Source organism: Drosophila biarmipes, unplaced genomic scaffold (genome assembly GCF_025231255.1).
Source record: "Drosophila biarmipes strain raj3 unplaced genomic scaffold, RU_DBia_V1.1 ptg000082l, whole genome shotgun sequence".
Classification (NCBI taxonomy): domain Eukaryota; kingdom Metazoa; phylum Arthropoda; class Insecta; order Diptera; family Drosophilidae; genus Drosophila; species Drosophila biarmipes.
In genome coordinates this window covers 17,220-34,544 of record NW_026114565.1, presented here as the reverse complement: position 1 = coordinate 34,544, position 17,325 = coordinate 17,220, and the positions used below count along the sequence as shown (strand labels likewise).

Below are 17,325 nucleotides of genomic sequence, written 5' to 3'. Positions count from 1 at the left end.
TTTATGTACTATTATTATTTAATAATACACATATAATATAAATCATGTTAGCCTACCTCCTAAAATTAACGATAAAATTCGGAAACAATTTGTTATTCTATGTACAATAGAAACTTGGCCTTTGTTTCAACGTTATTATCTTTGGGCTTAAAATATTAACCGCGGAGCCAAGTCTCGTATTCAAATAAATGAATAAAGAAACAAATTTGACGGATAATATCTTCTCTACTGACATATGTCAATAGCAGACGGCCGGCCCATTGACCATCCTATAGTAGTTTTTGGACACGCTGTCTCCCATTCGGGTATATTCAATTTACTTTGCCACTCACCCATATAGTGTTCTCTTATATAATAAGACAACGCACTTTTATATTCATTATATGGATATATTGCCTTCCTCATATTTGCCACACCACCTATAGTAGTTTTTGGACACGCTGTCTCCCATTCGGGTATATTCAATTTACTTTGCCACTCACCCATATAGTGTTCTCTTATATAATAAGAAAACGCACTTTTATTTTCATTATATGGATATATTGCCTTCCTCATATTTGCCACACCACCTATAGTAGTTTTTGGACACGCTGTCTCCCATTTCGGGTATATTCAATTTACTTTGCCACTCACCCATATAGTGTTCTCTTATATAATAAGAAAACGCACTTTTATTTTCATTATATGGATATATTGCCTTCCTCATATTTGCCACACCACCTATAGTAGTTTTTGGACACGCTGTCTCCCATTCGGGTATATTCAATTCTCTTTGCCACTCACCCTTATAGTATTCTCTTATTTAATAAGAATACTAAAATACTTCTCATATTATAGATGTAATCTATTAACTTCTCAATATCCATACGGTTTATGTATGGTATTGACAAAATCCTATGCATTTGCATAAGATTTATTTTGCCACAATTTATAGTACTAGTGCCGCCCTCACTAGGTATAAATATCTCATTTCGCTAGTAGTGTATGGGCAAATTCTACTAGCTATTCTCATAAATATGTCACTTATATGCCATATCTATACAATTCATGCACTTTTATATGTATATTTGGCTATATTATACATTATTATGCCTTATAGGTATTATACCTATAAGCCACATCCATACGATTGCTTAATATAAATATATGTATAATTTTTTATACATATTTTTTTTTTATTTATGTATGGTTTTTTATTCATATCCATATACTGTATTCACTTTTATATGGATATGATTGGCGTTTTATATAGTATTGACAAAATCATAAGTTTGACCAATACGAGGAGAGGTCCGCCAACGACCACCTCCCTATAGGTGTTTTTGGACACGCTGTCTCCCATTCGACTGCTTACTATACTAGGGGCTACCCGCTCCGTATGATATTCTCTCATATAACAAGAGAATGCAAGAAATATTCGTATTTTATGAATATAATCCATTTATTTTTCAATATCCATACGTTTTACTTAGTTTTTTGTACGGTATTGACAAAATCCTATGCATTTGCATAAGATTTATTTTGCCACAATTTATAGTACTAGTGCCGCCCTCACTAGGTATAAATATCTCATTTCGCTAGTAGTGTATGGGGAAATTCTACTAGCTATTCTCATAAATATGTCACTTATATGCCATATCTATACAATTCATGCACTTTTATATGTATATTTGCTATATTATACATTATTATGCCTTATAGGTATTATACCTATAAGCCACATCCATACGATTGCTTAATATAAATATATGTATAATTTTTTATACATATTTTTTTTTTATTTTTGTATGGTTTTTTATTCATATCCATATACTGTATTCAATTTTATATGGATATGATTGGCGTTTTATATAGTATTGACAAAATCATAAGTTTGACCAATACGAGGAGAGGTCCGCCAACGACCACCTCCCTATAGGTGTTTTTGGACACGCTGTCTCCCATTCGACTGCTTACTATACTAGGGGCTACCCGCTCCGTATGATATTCTCTCATATAACAGAGAATGCAAGAAATATTCGTATTTTATGAATATAATCCATTTATTTTTCAATATCCATACGTTTTACTTAGTTTTTTGTACGGTATTGACAAAATCCTATGCATTTGCATAAGATTTATTTTGCCACAATTTATAGTACTAGTGCCGCCCTCACTAGGTATAAAATATCTCATTTCGCTAGTAGTGTATGGGCAAATTCTACTAGCTATTCTCATAAATATGTCACTTATATGCCATATCTATACAATTCATGCACTTTTATATGTATATTTGCTATATTATACATTATTATGCCTTATAGGTATTATACCTATAAGCCACATCCATACGATTGCTTAATATAAATATATGTATAATTTTTTTATACATATTTTTTTTTATTTATGTATGGTTTTTTATTCATATCCATATACTGTATTCACTTTTATATGGATATGATTGGCGTTTTATATAGTATTGACAAAATCATAAGTTTGACCAATACGAGGAGAGGTCCGCCAACGACCACCTCCCTATAGGTGTTTTTGGACACGCTGTCTCCCATTCGACTGCTTACATACTAGGGGCTACCCGCTCGTATGATATTCTCTCATATAACAAGAGAATGCAAGAAATATTCGTATTTTATGAATATAATCCATTTATTTTTCAATATCCATACGTTTTACTTAGTTTTTTGTACGGTATTGACAAAATCCTATGCATTTGCATAAGATTTATTTTGCCACAATTTATAGTACTAGTGCCGCCCTCACTAGGTATAAATATCTCATTTCGCTAGTAGTGTATGGGGAAATTCTACTAGCTATTCTCATAAATATGTCACTTATATGCCATATCTATACAATTCATGCACTTTTATATGTATATTTGCTATATTATACATTATTATGCCTTATAGGTATTATACCTATAAGCCACATCCATACGATTGCTTAATTAAATATATGTATAATTTTTTATACATATTTTTTTTTTATTTTTGTATGGTTTTTTATTCATATCCATATACTGTATTCAATTTTATATGGATATGATTGGCGTTTTATATAGTATTGACAAAATCATAAGTTTGACCAATACGAGGAGAGGTCCGCCAACGACCACCTCCCTATAGGTGTTTTTGGACACGCTGTCTCCCATTCGACTGCTTACTATACTAGGGGCTACCCGCTCCGTATGATATTCTCTCATATAACAAGAGAATGCAAGAAATATTCGTAATTTTATGAATATAATCCATTTATTTTTCAATATCCATACGTTTTACTTAGTTTTTTGTACGGTATTGACAAAATCCTATGCATTTGCATAAGATTTATTTTGCCACAATTTATAGTACTAGTGCCGCCCTCACTAGGTATAAATATCTCATTTCGCTAGTAGTGTATGGGCAAATTCTACTAGCTATTCTCATAAATATGTCACTTATATGCCATATCTATACAATTCATGCACTTTTATATGTATATTTGCTATATTATACATTATTATGCCTTATAGGTATTATACCTATAAGCCACATCCATACGATTGCTTAATATAAATATATGTATAATTTTTTTATACATATTTTTTTTTATTTATGTATGGTTTTTTATTCATATCCATATACTGTATTCACTTTTATATGGATATGATTGGCGTTTTATATAGTATTGACAAAATCATAAGTTTGACCAATACGAGGAGAGGTCCGCCAACGACCACCTCCCTATAGGTGTTTTTGGACACGCTGTCTCCCATTCGACTGCTTACTATACTAGGGGCTACCCGCTCCGTATGATATTCTCTCATATAACAAGAGAATGCAAGAAATATTCGTATTTTATGAATATAATCCATTTATTTTTCAATATCCATACGTTTTACTTAGTTTTTTGTACGGTATTGACAAAATCCTATGCATTTGCATAAGATTTATTTGCCACAATTTATAGTACTAGTGCCGCCCTCACTAGGTATAAATATCTCATTTCGCTAGTAGTGTATGGGCAAATTCTACTAGCTATTCTCATAAATATGTCACTTATATGCCATATCTATACAATTCATGCACTTTTATATGTATATTTGCTATATTATACATTATTATGCCTTATAGGTATTATACCTATAAGCCACATCCATACGATTGCTTAATATAAATATATGTATAATTTTTTATACATATTTTTTTTTATTTATGTATGGTTTTTTATTCATATCCATATACTGTATTCACTTTTATATGGATATGATTGGCGTTTTATATAGTATTGACAAAATCATAAGTTTGACCAATACGAGGAGAGGTCCGCCAACGACCACCTCCCTATAGGTGTTTTTGGACACGCTGTCTCCCATTCGACTGCTTACTATACTAGGGGGCTGCCCGCTCCGTATGATATTCTCTCGTATAACAAGAGAATGCAAGAAATATTCGTATTTTATGAATATAATCCATTTATTTTTCAATATCCATACGTTTTACTTAGTTTTTTGTACGGTATTGACAAAATCCTATGCATTTGCATAAGATTTATTTTGCCACAATTTATAGTACTAGTGCCGCCCTCACTAGGTATAAATATCTCATTTCGCTAGTAGTGTATGGGGCAAATTCTACTAGCTATTCTCATAAATGCCTTCTTTATGCCATATCTATACAATTTATGCACTTTTATATGTATATTTGCTAATATTATACATTATTATGCCTTATAGGTATTATACCTATAAGCCATATACATACGATTTCATTTTTTTATTTATATATGGTTTTGTATTTATAACCATATACCGTATTTACTTTTATAAGGATATGATTGGCGTTTTATATAGTATTGACAAAATAATAAGTTTGACAAACACTTTTTTAAGTCTTTTAGTTAAAATTGTCATTTTTAATTGACTATCTAAACACTAGATATATTTGCACATGGAGCAAAGAGTATAAAAATTGGTCGCGTCACTAATAATATCGCGATACATTTTTACTACCATCAAAATACCACATACGTTTATATGTCCTCTTTATTTAATTTGGTTTCTAAACCTCAGGAATAGTTTTAATTATATGTGCGCTCTAAGTTGAATGAATTTCTTGAATCTCTTTACTTGAATTTCTAAGACTTAAAAATATTTATAAATAGATGTCCTATTGCATAATATTTTTTTATCGCTTCACTTATAAAATAACGATCCTGCCTTTCTACCTTTGAATAAACATTCATATAAACATGGAGAAAAAAACGTTCGCGTCACTAACAGTATGTGACGATAAAATTTTGCTAACATTAAAAGGAACATATTTTTATATGTCAACTCTTAGTTGAATTGGTCTATTGCTTAAGATTCTAGACCTTAGGAATATTTTTATATTATATGTTTGCCAATCTTCGCGTCACTAAAAAGATGACGATTCATATTGTTATTATTAGATGGTCGAGTTGTACTTATATTGATATGTTAATCAAATTGGTCTCTTACTTGAAAATCTAGACCTTAGGAATATTTTTATATTATATGTTTGCCAATCTTCGCGTCACTAATAAGATGACGATTCATATTATTATTAGATGGTCGAGTTGTACTTATATTGATATGTTAATCAAATTGGTCTCTTACTTGAAAATCTAGACCTTAGGAATATTTTTATATTATATGTTTGCCAATCTTCGCGTCACTAATAAGATGACGATTCATATTATTATTAGATGGTCGAGTTGTACTTATATTGATATGTTAATCAAATTGGTCTCTTACTTGAAAATCTAGACCTTAGGAATATTTTTATATTATATGTTTGCCAATCTTCGCGTCACTAATAAGATGACGATTCATATTGTTATTATTAGATGGTCGAGTTGTACTTATATTGATATGTTAATCAAATTGGTCTCTTACTTGAAAATCTAGACCTTAGGAATATTTTTATATTATATGTTTGCCAATCTTCGCGTCACTAATAAGATGACGATTCATATTGTTATTATTAGATGGTCGAGTTGTACTTATATTGATATGTTAATCAAATTGGTCTCTTACTTGAAAATCTAGACCTTAGGAATATTTTTATATTATATGTTTGCCAATCTTCGCGTCACTAATAAGATGACGATTCATATTGTTATTATTAGATGGTCGAGTTGTACTTATATTGATATGTTAATCAAATTGGTCTCTTACTTGAAAATCTAGACCTTAGGAATGTAATATATAAAGGATTAAAAATTCGCCACAAAGCCAAGCAAACAATCAATGCATACAAATAGATTGTTGGTTGAACTTTATATAAGAAGTTCAACACAACAAATAAATTATGCAATTTTATTATCGAATCATCAAGCAAAGGATAAGCTTCAGTGGATCGCAGTATGGCAGCTGCTCAACCACTTACAACACCTTGCCTGTTACAAAAGTCGTTTACAATTGATTCTAGGCTTTGTCATTGTATTAAATAATGCTTTTATATGTAACTAGCGCGGCATCAGGTGATCAAAGATCCTCCCAATTTACTATGTTACAAATTACATTGGCATCACATCCATTGTCGTTTAAAAAGTAAATTATAAACTTTAAATGGTTTAGAAGCCATACAATGCAAATTGCCCCTTATTTATCATTGCAGTCCAGCACGGATACGACCTTAGAGGCGTTCAGGCATAATCCAACGGACGTAGCGTCATACCACTGTTCGCTCGAACAAGTATTGTGCCATTGGTCCGTACCTGCGGTTCCTCTCGTACTACGCAGGAATGCTGTCGCAACAACGTTTTGTCATTAGTAGGGTAAAACTAACCTGTCTCACGACGGTCTAAACCCAGCTCACGTTCCCTTGCATGGGTGAACAATCCAACGCTTGGTGAATTTTGCTTCACAATGATAGGAAGAGCCGACATCGAAGGATCAAAAAGCGACGTCGCTATGAACGCTTGGCCGCCACAAGCCAGTTATCCCTATGGTAACTTTTCTGACACCTCTTGTTAAAAACTCTTTAAACCAAAAGGATCGATAGGCCGAGCTTTTGCTGTCCCTGTGTGTACTGAACACCGAGATCAAGTCAGCATTTGCCCTTTTGCTCTATGTGTGGTTTCTGTCCGCACTGAGCTGGCCTTGGGACACCTCCGTTATTATTTGAGAGATGTACCGCCCCAGTCAAACTCCCTACCTGGCAATGTCCTTGAATTGGATCATACCTGAGTAATTGGAGTTATACCAAATTTTCAAATCAAAAATACATAAATGCACCGTTTTATTAAAGAATTTGTTTGCGATTATATAACAAACTCGTGATACTTTGATCAAGAAGCTTGCATCAAAACCCAATACCATAAGATATAATAAATATATCCGTATAATGGCTAGGAAATGATACACGTTCCATTTAATCAAGTAAGTAAGGAAACAATAAGAGTAGTGGTATTTCATTGGCGATACCAAACCGAGGTCTAATATCTCCCACTTATTCTACACCTCTTATGTCTCCTTACACTGCCAGATTAGAGTCAAGCTCAAAAGGGTCTTCTTTCCCCGCTAATTATTCCAAGCCCGTTCCCTTGGCTGTGGTTTCGCTAGATAGTAGATAGGGACAGTAGGAATCTCGTTAATCCATTCATGCGCGTCACTAATTAGATGACGAGGCATTTGGCTACCTTAAGAGAGTCATAGTTACTCCCGCCGTTGACCCGCGCTTACTTGAATTTCTTCACTTTGACATTCAGAGCACTGGGCAGAAATCACATTGTGTCAACACCCGCTAGGGCCATCACAATGCTTTGTTTTAATTAGACAGTCGGATTCCCCAAGTCCGTGCCAGTTCTGAATTGATTGTTAATTGATAATCGTTATAATTAATAAGAACTAATTGGTTTAACCCAATTAGTATTCTTAAAAATTTTAGCAAGAAAGTTCCACAATTGGCTACGTAACTAAACTATCCGGGGAACAAGTAACTAACATAAATGCTAGAAACTCTATTTACCCAGAACGAGCACATAAACCATGTTATTGTTTCCCAATCAAGCCCGACTATCTCAATCTTCAGAGCCAATCCTTATCCCGAAGTTACGGATCTAATTTGCCGACTTCCCTTACCTACATTATTCTATCGACTAGAGACTCTTCACCTTGGAGACCAGCTGCGGATATTGGTACGGCCTGTTGAGAAGTTTGCGTGTCCCCACCATAAATTTTCAAGGTCCGAGGAGAAAATATCGACACAACAGTATATGTCATGCTCTTCTAGCCCATCTACCATATCTCTCTGCGAAAGACTTCCATGGTAGTACGGCTATAAAACAGAAAAGAAAACTCTTCCGATATCTCTCGACGGCTTCTTTATGGTCGTTCCTGTTGCCAGGATGAGCACGAGGCCCATATTTAATAACAAACGGATACTCAACAGGTTACGGAATTGGAACCGTATTCCCTTTCGTTCAAAATTATTCAAGTATATTAATTTAGCTAGATTTTATATAATATATATATTTGTTTGGCATTTGTATTTTACTTGAAAATTTTCGGCTTTCGCCTTGAACTTAGGACCGACTAACTCGTGATCAACCACTGTTCACACGAAACCCTTCTCCACTTCAGTCCTCCAAGGTCTCATTCGATTATTTGCTACTACCACCAAGATCTGTACCAATGGCAGCTCCATGCAGGCTTACGCCAAACACTTCTACGCATACCATTGTACCTTCCTACTCACTAAAGTTTCAAAATTTATATTACAAGTAATATAAATCATCTACTTTAGCGGTAATGTATAGGTATACAACTTAAGCGCCATCCATTTTAAGGGCTAGTTGCTTCGGCAGGTGAGTTGTTACACACTCCTTAGCGGATTTCGACTTCCATGATCACCGTCCTGCTGTTTTAAGCAACCAACGCCTTTCATGGTATCTGCATGAGTTGTTAATTTGGGCACCGTAACATTACGTTTGGTTCATCCCACAGCGCCAGTTCTGCTTACCAAAAGTGGCCCACTGGGCACATTATATCATAACCTTGAACTTCATATCAAGAAAGTTAAGGTTCTTACCCATTTAAAGTTTGAGAATAGGTTAAGATCGTTTCGACCCTAAGGCCTCTAATCATTCGCTTTACCAGATAAGATTATTTTATATAATATTAAAATGCACCAGCTATCCTGAGGGAAACTTCGGAAGGAACCAGCTACTAGATGGTTCGATTGGTCTTTCGCCCCTATACTCAATTCTGACAATCGATTTGCACGTCAGAACTGTTTCGGTCTTCCATCAGGGTTTCCCCTGACTTCAACCTGATCAAGTATAGTTCACCATCTTTCGGGTCACAGCATATATGCTCAAGGTACGTTCCAGTTAGAGGCATAAATAATATAAATATCATTATACATAACTATATAGAACGCCCCGGGATTGTGTTAATTAGCTATAAATAGTTAAAAAACTAATCCCATTATTAGTCAAGTTAATTACGCTATTAGGTTTATATCCCAATAACTTGCACATATGTTAGACTCCTTGGTCCGTGTTTCAAGACGGGTCCCGAAGGTATCCTGAATCTTTCGCATTGTTAATCCTACAAGTGCATATAATAAACACAAAAATCAATGATAATTATGCCATTATATAATTCCGAAAAATTAACGCACTGTATTCATATAAATCTATCAGCACTTTATCAAATTAATAACATTTATTCTGTGTTAAAATGCAAGCAAATTAATTTGAATAAACTATAAGTTATATTTTATGATAAATTTGGTATGCTAATAGATTACAATGTCCTTATATGGAAAAAATGCACACTATTATCATAATATTGTTTAAATATTACAATTCTAATGATGAATTTTCCATAACGGATATTCAGGTTCATCGGGCTTAACCTCTAAGCAGTTTCACGTACTGTTTAACTCTCTATTCAGAGTTCTTTTCAACTTTCCCTCACGGTACTTGTTTACTATCGGTCTCATGGTTATATTTAGTTTTAGATGGAGTTTACCACCCACTTAGTGCTGCACTATCAAGCAACACGACTCTTTGGAAACATCATCTAGTAATCATTAACGTTATACGGGCCTGGCACCCTCTATGGGTAAATGGCCTCATTTAAGAAGGACTTAAATCGTTAATTTCTCATACTAGAATATTGACGCTCCATACACTGCATCTCACATTTGCCATATAGACAAAGTGACTTAGTGCTGAACTGATTTCTTTTCGCTCGCCGCTACTAAGAAAATCCTTGTTAGTTTCTTTTCCTCCCCTAATTAATATGCTTAAATTCAGGGGGTAGTCCCATATGAGTTGAGGTTGTGTATAACTTTTATATGCAATTAATTCTTTATATATAATGATAAAACATTTTATTAAATTCGTTATATTAATAATATCTGTATATAAATGGCATTTGTTTGATTTAACGAATCAACGAAGAACAATAATATTGTCAACGGTTTTCTATTTTCTAATCATTAATAAGAGACAATTCTAGATAAATTTTTATGCTAGACATTTCTCAGTATCATTTGATTGAAAAAGAAAATATTTCTCTTCGTTTTTCACATTCAAATTATTTACTAATGTGAGATAATGTTTTTCATATATTTTTTAATATTATGAATAAAATAATTAAATTATTATTATCCAATAATATACCATATGCTTATAAAATTTCATTATAAAATTTGTATAAGCAACTTAATTAGCATAGTCTTACAACCCTCAACCATATGTAGTCCAAGCAGCACTATAAAATTAATTAAAGTACATAACAGCATGGACTGCGATATGCGTTCAAAATGTCGATGTTCATGTGTCCTGCAGTTCACACGATGACGCACAGTTTGCTGCGTTCTTCATCGACCCATGAGCCGAGTGATCCACCGCTTAGAGTTTTATAAATTGGTTTCTTAATTTTGTCAAATATGTTTTTATTGAAAGAAATTAAAAATACACCATTTTACTGGCATATATCAATTCCTTCAATAAATTTATTTTTATACCTAAAACGAATGCTGCGAAATGTCTTAGTTTTATATAACCAATATATATCAAAGTATTTCTTTTTAAATTGCATTTATTGTAAATAAATATATATATATATATATTAATACTTTTTTAGCGATATAAATTGAAATTTATATAAAACATTAACCTGTATAAAACCAGGTACAACATTGTACATTTTAGGTTGTTGCATTATCCAATGTATGCGCATAACTGAGATGAACAATACATATCGCAACGCGTGTATATTATGGTCCATATACACACAGTATTTTAATTGTGTTTATATACAATAATAATTTAATATTATTATTTTAATAATTCGATTTGCTTGTTCGAATTTTTATTTGTTTGTTTTGGCTGCTTATTATTTCTCTCATATGTATTAAATACAATATATAATTTTAATATTTGCATTATTTCGATTTGCTTGTTCGAAATTTCATTTGATCTATATTAGATCATATACATTTTGGCAATTCATATTTTATTTGTATTACTATAATGTATTTATTATAATATAAACAAATATTTTATTAACGGTAAGGATATACAATAATAATTTAATATTATTATTTTAATAATTCGATTTGCTTGTTCGAATTTTTATTTGTTTGCTTTGGCTGCTTATTATTTCTCTCATATGTATTAAATACAATATATAATTTTAATATTTGCATTATTTCGATTTGCTTGTTCGAAATTTTATTTGATCTATATTAGATCTCATATACATTTTGGCAATTCATATTTTATTTGTATTATTATAATGTATTTATTATAATATAAACAAATATTTTATTAACGGTAAGGATATACAATAATAATTTAATATTATTATTTTAATAATTCGATTTGCTTGTTCGAATTTTTATTTGTTTGCTTTGGCTGCTTATTATTTCTCTCATATGTATTAAATACAATATATAATTTTAATATTTGCATTATTTCGATTTGCTTGTTCGAAATTTTATTTGATCTATATTAGATCTCATATACATTTTGGCAATTCATATTTTATTTGTATTATTATAATGTATTTATTATAATATAAACAAATATTTTATTAACGGTAAGGATATACAATAATAATTTAATATTATTATTTTAATAATTCGATTTGCTTGTTCGAATTTTTATTTGTTTGCTTTGGCTGCTTATTAATTTCTCTCATATGTATTAAATACAATATATAATTTTAATATTTGCATTATTTCGATTTGCTTGTTCGAAATTTCATTTGATCTATAATAGATCTCATATACATTTTGGCAATTCATATTTTATTTGTAATACTATAATGTATTTATTATAATATAAACAAATATTTTATTAACGGTAAGGATATTAAAACATTAATGATCCTTCCGCAGGTTCACCTACGGAAACCTTGTTACGACTTTTACTTCCTCTAAATAATCAAGTTCGGTCAACTTTTGCGAAACAACCGTAACACGCAAGGCGTCACAGTGATCACGTCCGGAGACCTCACTAAATAATTCAATCGGTAGTAGCGACGGGCGGTGTGTACAAAGGGCAGGGACGTAATCAATGCGAGTTAATGACTCACACTTACTGGGAATTCCAAGTTCATGTGAACAGTTTCAGTTCACAATCCCAAGCATGAAAGTGGTTCAGCGGTTTACCCGGACCTCTCGGTCTAGGAAATACACGTTGATACTTTCATTGTAGCGCGCGTGCAGCCCAGGACATCTAAGGGCATCACAGACCTGTTATTGCTCAATCTCATTATTGCTAGACGCAATTTGTCCATTTAAGAAGCTAGTGTCCTTATAATGGGACAAACCAACAGGTACGGCTCCACTTATATAAACACATTCAAACACAATAAACATTTTACTGCCACCATGAATGAAGGCTATATAAGCTTCAACACCATAATCCTGAAGATATCTATTTAATATATTTGAGTCTCGTTCGTTATCGGAATTAACCAGACAAATCACTCCACGAACTAAGAACGGCCATGCACCACCACCCATAGATTCGAGAAAGAGCTATCAATCTGTCTTACACACTTATGTTCGGACCTGGTAAGTTTTCCCGTGTTGAGTCAAATTAAGCCGCAGGCTCCACTCCTGGTGGTGCCCTTCCGTCAATTCCTTTAAGTTTCAGCTTTGCAACCATACTTCCCCCGGAGCCCAAAAGCTTTGGTTTCCCGGGAAGCGACTGAGAGAGCCATAAAAGTAGCTACACCCAATTGCTAGCTGGCATCGTTTATGGTTAGAACTAGGGCGGTATCTGATCGCCTTCGAACCTCTAACTTTCGTTCTTGATTAATGAAAACATCTTTGGCAAATGCTTTCGCTTAAGTTAGTCTTACGACGGTCCAAGAATTTCACCTCTCGCGTCGTAATACTAATGCCCCCAAACTGCTTCTATTAATCATTACCTCTTGATCTGAAAACCAATGAAAGCAGAACAGAGGTCTTATTTCATTATCCCATGCACAGAATATTCAGGCATTTGAAGCCTGCTTTAAGCACTCTAATTTGTTCAAAGTAATTGTACCGGCCCACAATAACACTCGTTTAAGAGCACTAATGCAGGTTTTTAAATAGGAGGAACATATGAAAAAATACAAGTATCTAAGCACATGTAAGAACTCCACCGGTAATACGCTTACATACATAAAGGTATAGTACTAACCACAATTGTAAGTTGTACTACCCGTATGAAGCACAAGTTCAACTACGAACGTTTTAACCGCAACAACTTTAATATACGCTATTGGAGCTGGAATTACCGCGGCTGCTGGCACCAGACTTGCCCTCCAATTGGTCCTTGTTAAAGGATTTAAAGTGTACTCATTCCAATTACAGGGCCTCGGATATGAGTCCTGTATTGTTATTTTTCGTCACTACCTCCCCGAGCTGGGAGTGGGTAATTTACGCGCCTGCTGCCTTCCTTAGATGTGGTAGCCGTTTCTCAGGCTCCCTCTCCGGAATCGAACCCTGATTCCCCGTTACCCGTTGCAACCATGGTAGTCCTAGATACTACCATCAAAAGTTGATAGGGCAGACATTTGAAAGATCTGTCGTCGGTACAAGACCATACGATCTGCATGTTATCTAGAGTTCAACCAATATAACGATCTTGCGATCGCTTGGTTTTAGCCTAATAAAAGCACATGTTCCATAAGGTTCATGTTTTAATTGCATGTATTAGCTCTAGAATTACCACAGTTATCCAAGTAACTGTTAACGATCTAAGGAACCATAACTGATATAATGAGCCTTTTGCGGTTTCACTTTTAATTCGTGTGTACTTAGACATGCATGGCTTAATCTTTGAGACAAGCATATAACTACTGGCAGGATCAACCAGAATAATGTTTTTATTCATATTTCATTCATATTTTTTGAATAGAAATTAGCAATATATATGTTGTTATAGATTTTATTTCTATCGAATACGGCCATTTTTATATAGCATTCGTATACGTTTGTTTTCCAATTTATACTTGTTTCGCCACTAATAATAACAAGTTTTTATTGATGTCAAAAAGAATCATATTCTTTATAAACACAATATTTATTTTTCATATATTTTCTTTATATATGCACATTTCATTCTAAAATATCATTTTTGTTCGACATACATAATATATTGTATCCACACATGTACAATTTTTGTTTAACCAATATAAGATATTGAGTTAATCATTTGTATTTTGACGATAAATTTAAAATTTATCTATATATATCCATATAAGTCTCTGGTAATATATAAAATAGAACCGAGTGTATATATATAATTATTACTACTATATTTATTTCTTAAATAATATATACTTATATATTATTTATATATATACTCTTTATTATATATTATATAATTTCTTAAATAACTCTCTTAATAGCTATTTTTTATTATCAACAATATAAGTTGATATTAATATTGAAAATGTATTCATAATTACATTTTTATATTTCTTTGGTAGACTTTTATGTACTATTATTATTTAATAATACACATATAATATAAATCATGTTAGCCTACCTCCTAAAATTAACGATAAAATTCGGAAACAATTTGTTATTCTATGTACAATAGAAACTTGGCCTTTGTTTCAACGTTATTATCTTTGGGCTTAAAATATTAACCGCGGAGCCAAGTCTCGTATTCAAATAAATGAATAAAGAAACAAATTTGACGGATAATATCTTCTCTACTGACATATGTCAATAGCAGACGGCCGGCCCATTGACCATCCTATAGTAGTTTTTGGACACGCTGTCTCCCATTCGGGTATATTCAATTTACTTTGCCACTCACCCATATAGTGTTCTCTTATATAATAAGACAACGCACTTTTATATTCATTATATGGATATATTGCCTTCCTCATATTTGCCACACCACCTATAGTAGTTTTTGGACACGCTGTCTCCCATTCGGGTATATTCAATTTACTTTGCCACTCACCCATATAGTGTTCTCTTATATAATAAGAAAACGCACTTTTATTTTCATTATATGGATATATTGCCTTCCTCATATTTGCCACACCACCTATAGTAGTTTTTGGACACGCTGTCTCCCATTCGGGTATATTCAATTTACTTTGCCACTCACCCATATAGTGTTCTCTTATATAATAAGAAAACGCACTTTTATTTTCATTATATGGATATATTGCCTTCCTCATATTTGCCACACCACCTATAGTAGTTTTTGGACACGCTGTCTCCCATTCGGGTATATTCAATTCTCTTTGCCACTCACCCTTATAGTATTCTCTTATTTAATAAGAATACTAAAATACTTCTCATATTATAGATGTAATCTATTAACTTCTCAATATCCATACGGTTTATGTATGGTATTGACAAAATCCTATGCATTTGCATAAGATTTATTTTGCCACAATTTATAGTACTAGTGCCGCCCTCACTAGGTATAAATATCTCATTTCGCTAGTAGTGTATGGGCAAATTCTACTAGCTATTCTCATAAATATGTCACTTATATGCCATATCTATACAATTCATGCACTTTTATATGTATATTTGCTATATTATACATTATTATGCCTTATAGGTATTATACCTATAAGCCACATCCATACGATTGCTTAATATAAATATATGTATAATTTTTTATACATATTTTTTTTTTATTTATGTATGGTTTTTTATTCATATCCATATACTGTATTCACTTTTATATGGATATGATTGGCGTTTTATATAGTATTGACAAAATCATAAGTTTGACCAATACGAGGAGAGGTCCGCCAACGACCACCTCCCTATAGGTGTTTTTGGACACGCTGTCTCCCATTCGACTGCTTACTATACTAGGGGCTGCCCGCTCCGTATGATATTCTCTCGTATAACAAGAGAATGCAAGAAATATTCGTATTTTATGAATATAATCCATTTATTTTTCAATATCCATACGTTTTACTTAGTTTTTTGTACGGTATTGACAAAATCCTATGCATTTGCATAAGATTTATTTTGCCACAATTTATAGTACTAGTGCCGCCCTCACTAGGTATAAATATCTCATTTCGCTAGTAGTGTATGGGCAAATTCTACTAGCTATTCTCATAAATGCCTTCTTTATGCCATATCTATACAATTTATGCACTTTTATATGTATATTTGCTAATATTATACATTATTATGCCTTATAGGTATTATACCTATAAGCCATATACATACGATTTCATTTTTTTATTTATATATGGTTTTGTATTTATAACCATATACCGTATTTACTTTTATAAGGATATGATTGGCGTTTTATATAGTATTGACAAAATTATAAGTTTGACAAACACTTTTTTAAGTCTTTTAGTTAAAATTGTCATTTTTAATTGACTATCTAAACACTAGATATATTTGCACATGGAGCAAAGAGTATAAAAATTGGTCGCGTCACTAATAATATCGCGATACATTTTTACTACCATCAAAATACCACATACGTTTATATGTCCTCTTTATTTAATTTGGTTTCTAAACCTCAGGAATAGTTTTAATTATATGTGCGCTCTAAGTTGAATGAATTTCTTGAATCTCTTTACTTGAATTTCTAAGACTTAAAAATATTTATAAATAGATGTCCTATTGCATAATATTTTTTTATCGCTTCACTTATAAAATAACGATCCTGCCTTTCTACCTTTGAATAAACATTCATATAAACATGGAGAAAAAAACGTTCGCGTCACTAACAGTATGTGACGATAAAATTTTGCTAACATTAAAAGGAACATATTTTTATATGTCAACTCTTAGTTGAATTGGTCTATTGCTTAAGATTCTAGACCTTAGGAATATTTTTATATTATATGTTTGCCAATCTTCG

At 32.4% G+C, this 17,325-nt stretch overlaps 3 non-coding genes across 3 annotated transcripts; all 3 read right to left on the bottom strand.

Annotated features, from left to right (window-relative positions):
• Positions 1-6,319: 6,319 nt before the first annotated feature.
• LOC127012450 (large subunit ribosomal RNA) lies at positions 6,320-10,290 on the bottom strand. The gene has a single exon (XR_007765938.1). It is a non-coding gene; the product is annotated as a large subunit ribosomal RNA (ribosomal RNA).
• Positions 10,291-10,692: 402 nt separating this feature from the next.
• Positions 10,693-10,871, bottom strand: LOC127012447 (5.8S ribosomal RNA). Its single transcript, XR_007765935.1, has one exon. It is a non-coding gene; the product is annotated as a 5.8S ribosomal RNA (ribosomal RNA).
• A 1,468-nt stretch (positions 10,872-12,339) lies between these two features.
• LOC127012449 (small subunit ribosomal RNA) lies at positions 12,340-14,334 on the bottom strand. Its single transcript, XR_007765937.1, has one exon. It is a non-coding gene; the product is annotated as a small subunit ribosomal RNA (ribosomal RNA).
• Between the last annotated feature and the right edge of the window lie 2,991 nt (positions 14,335-17,325).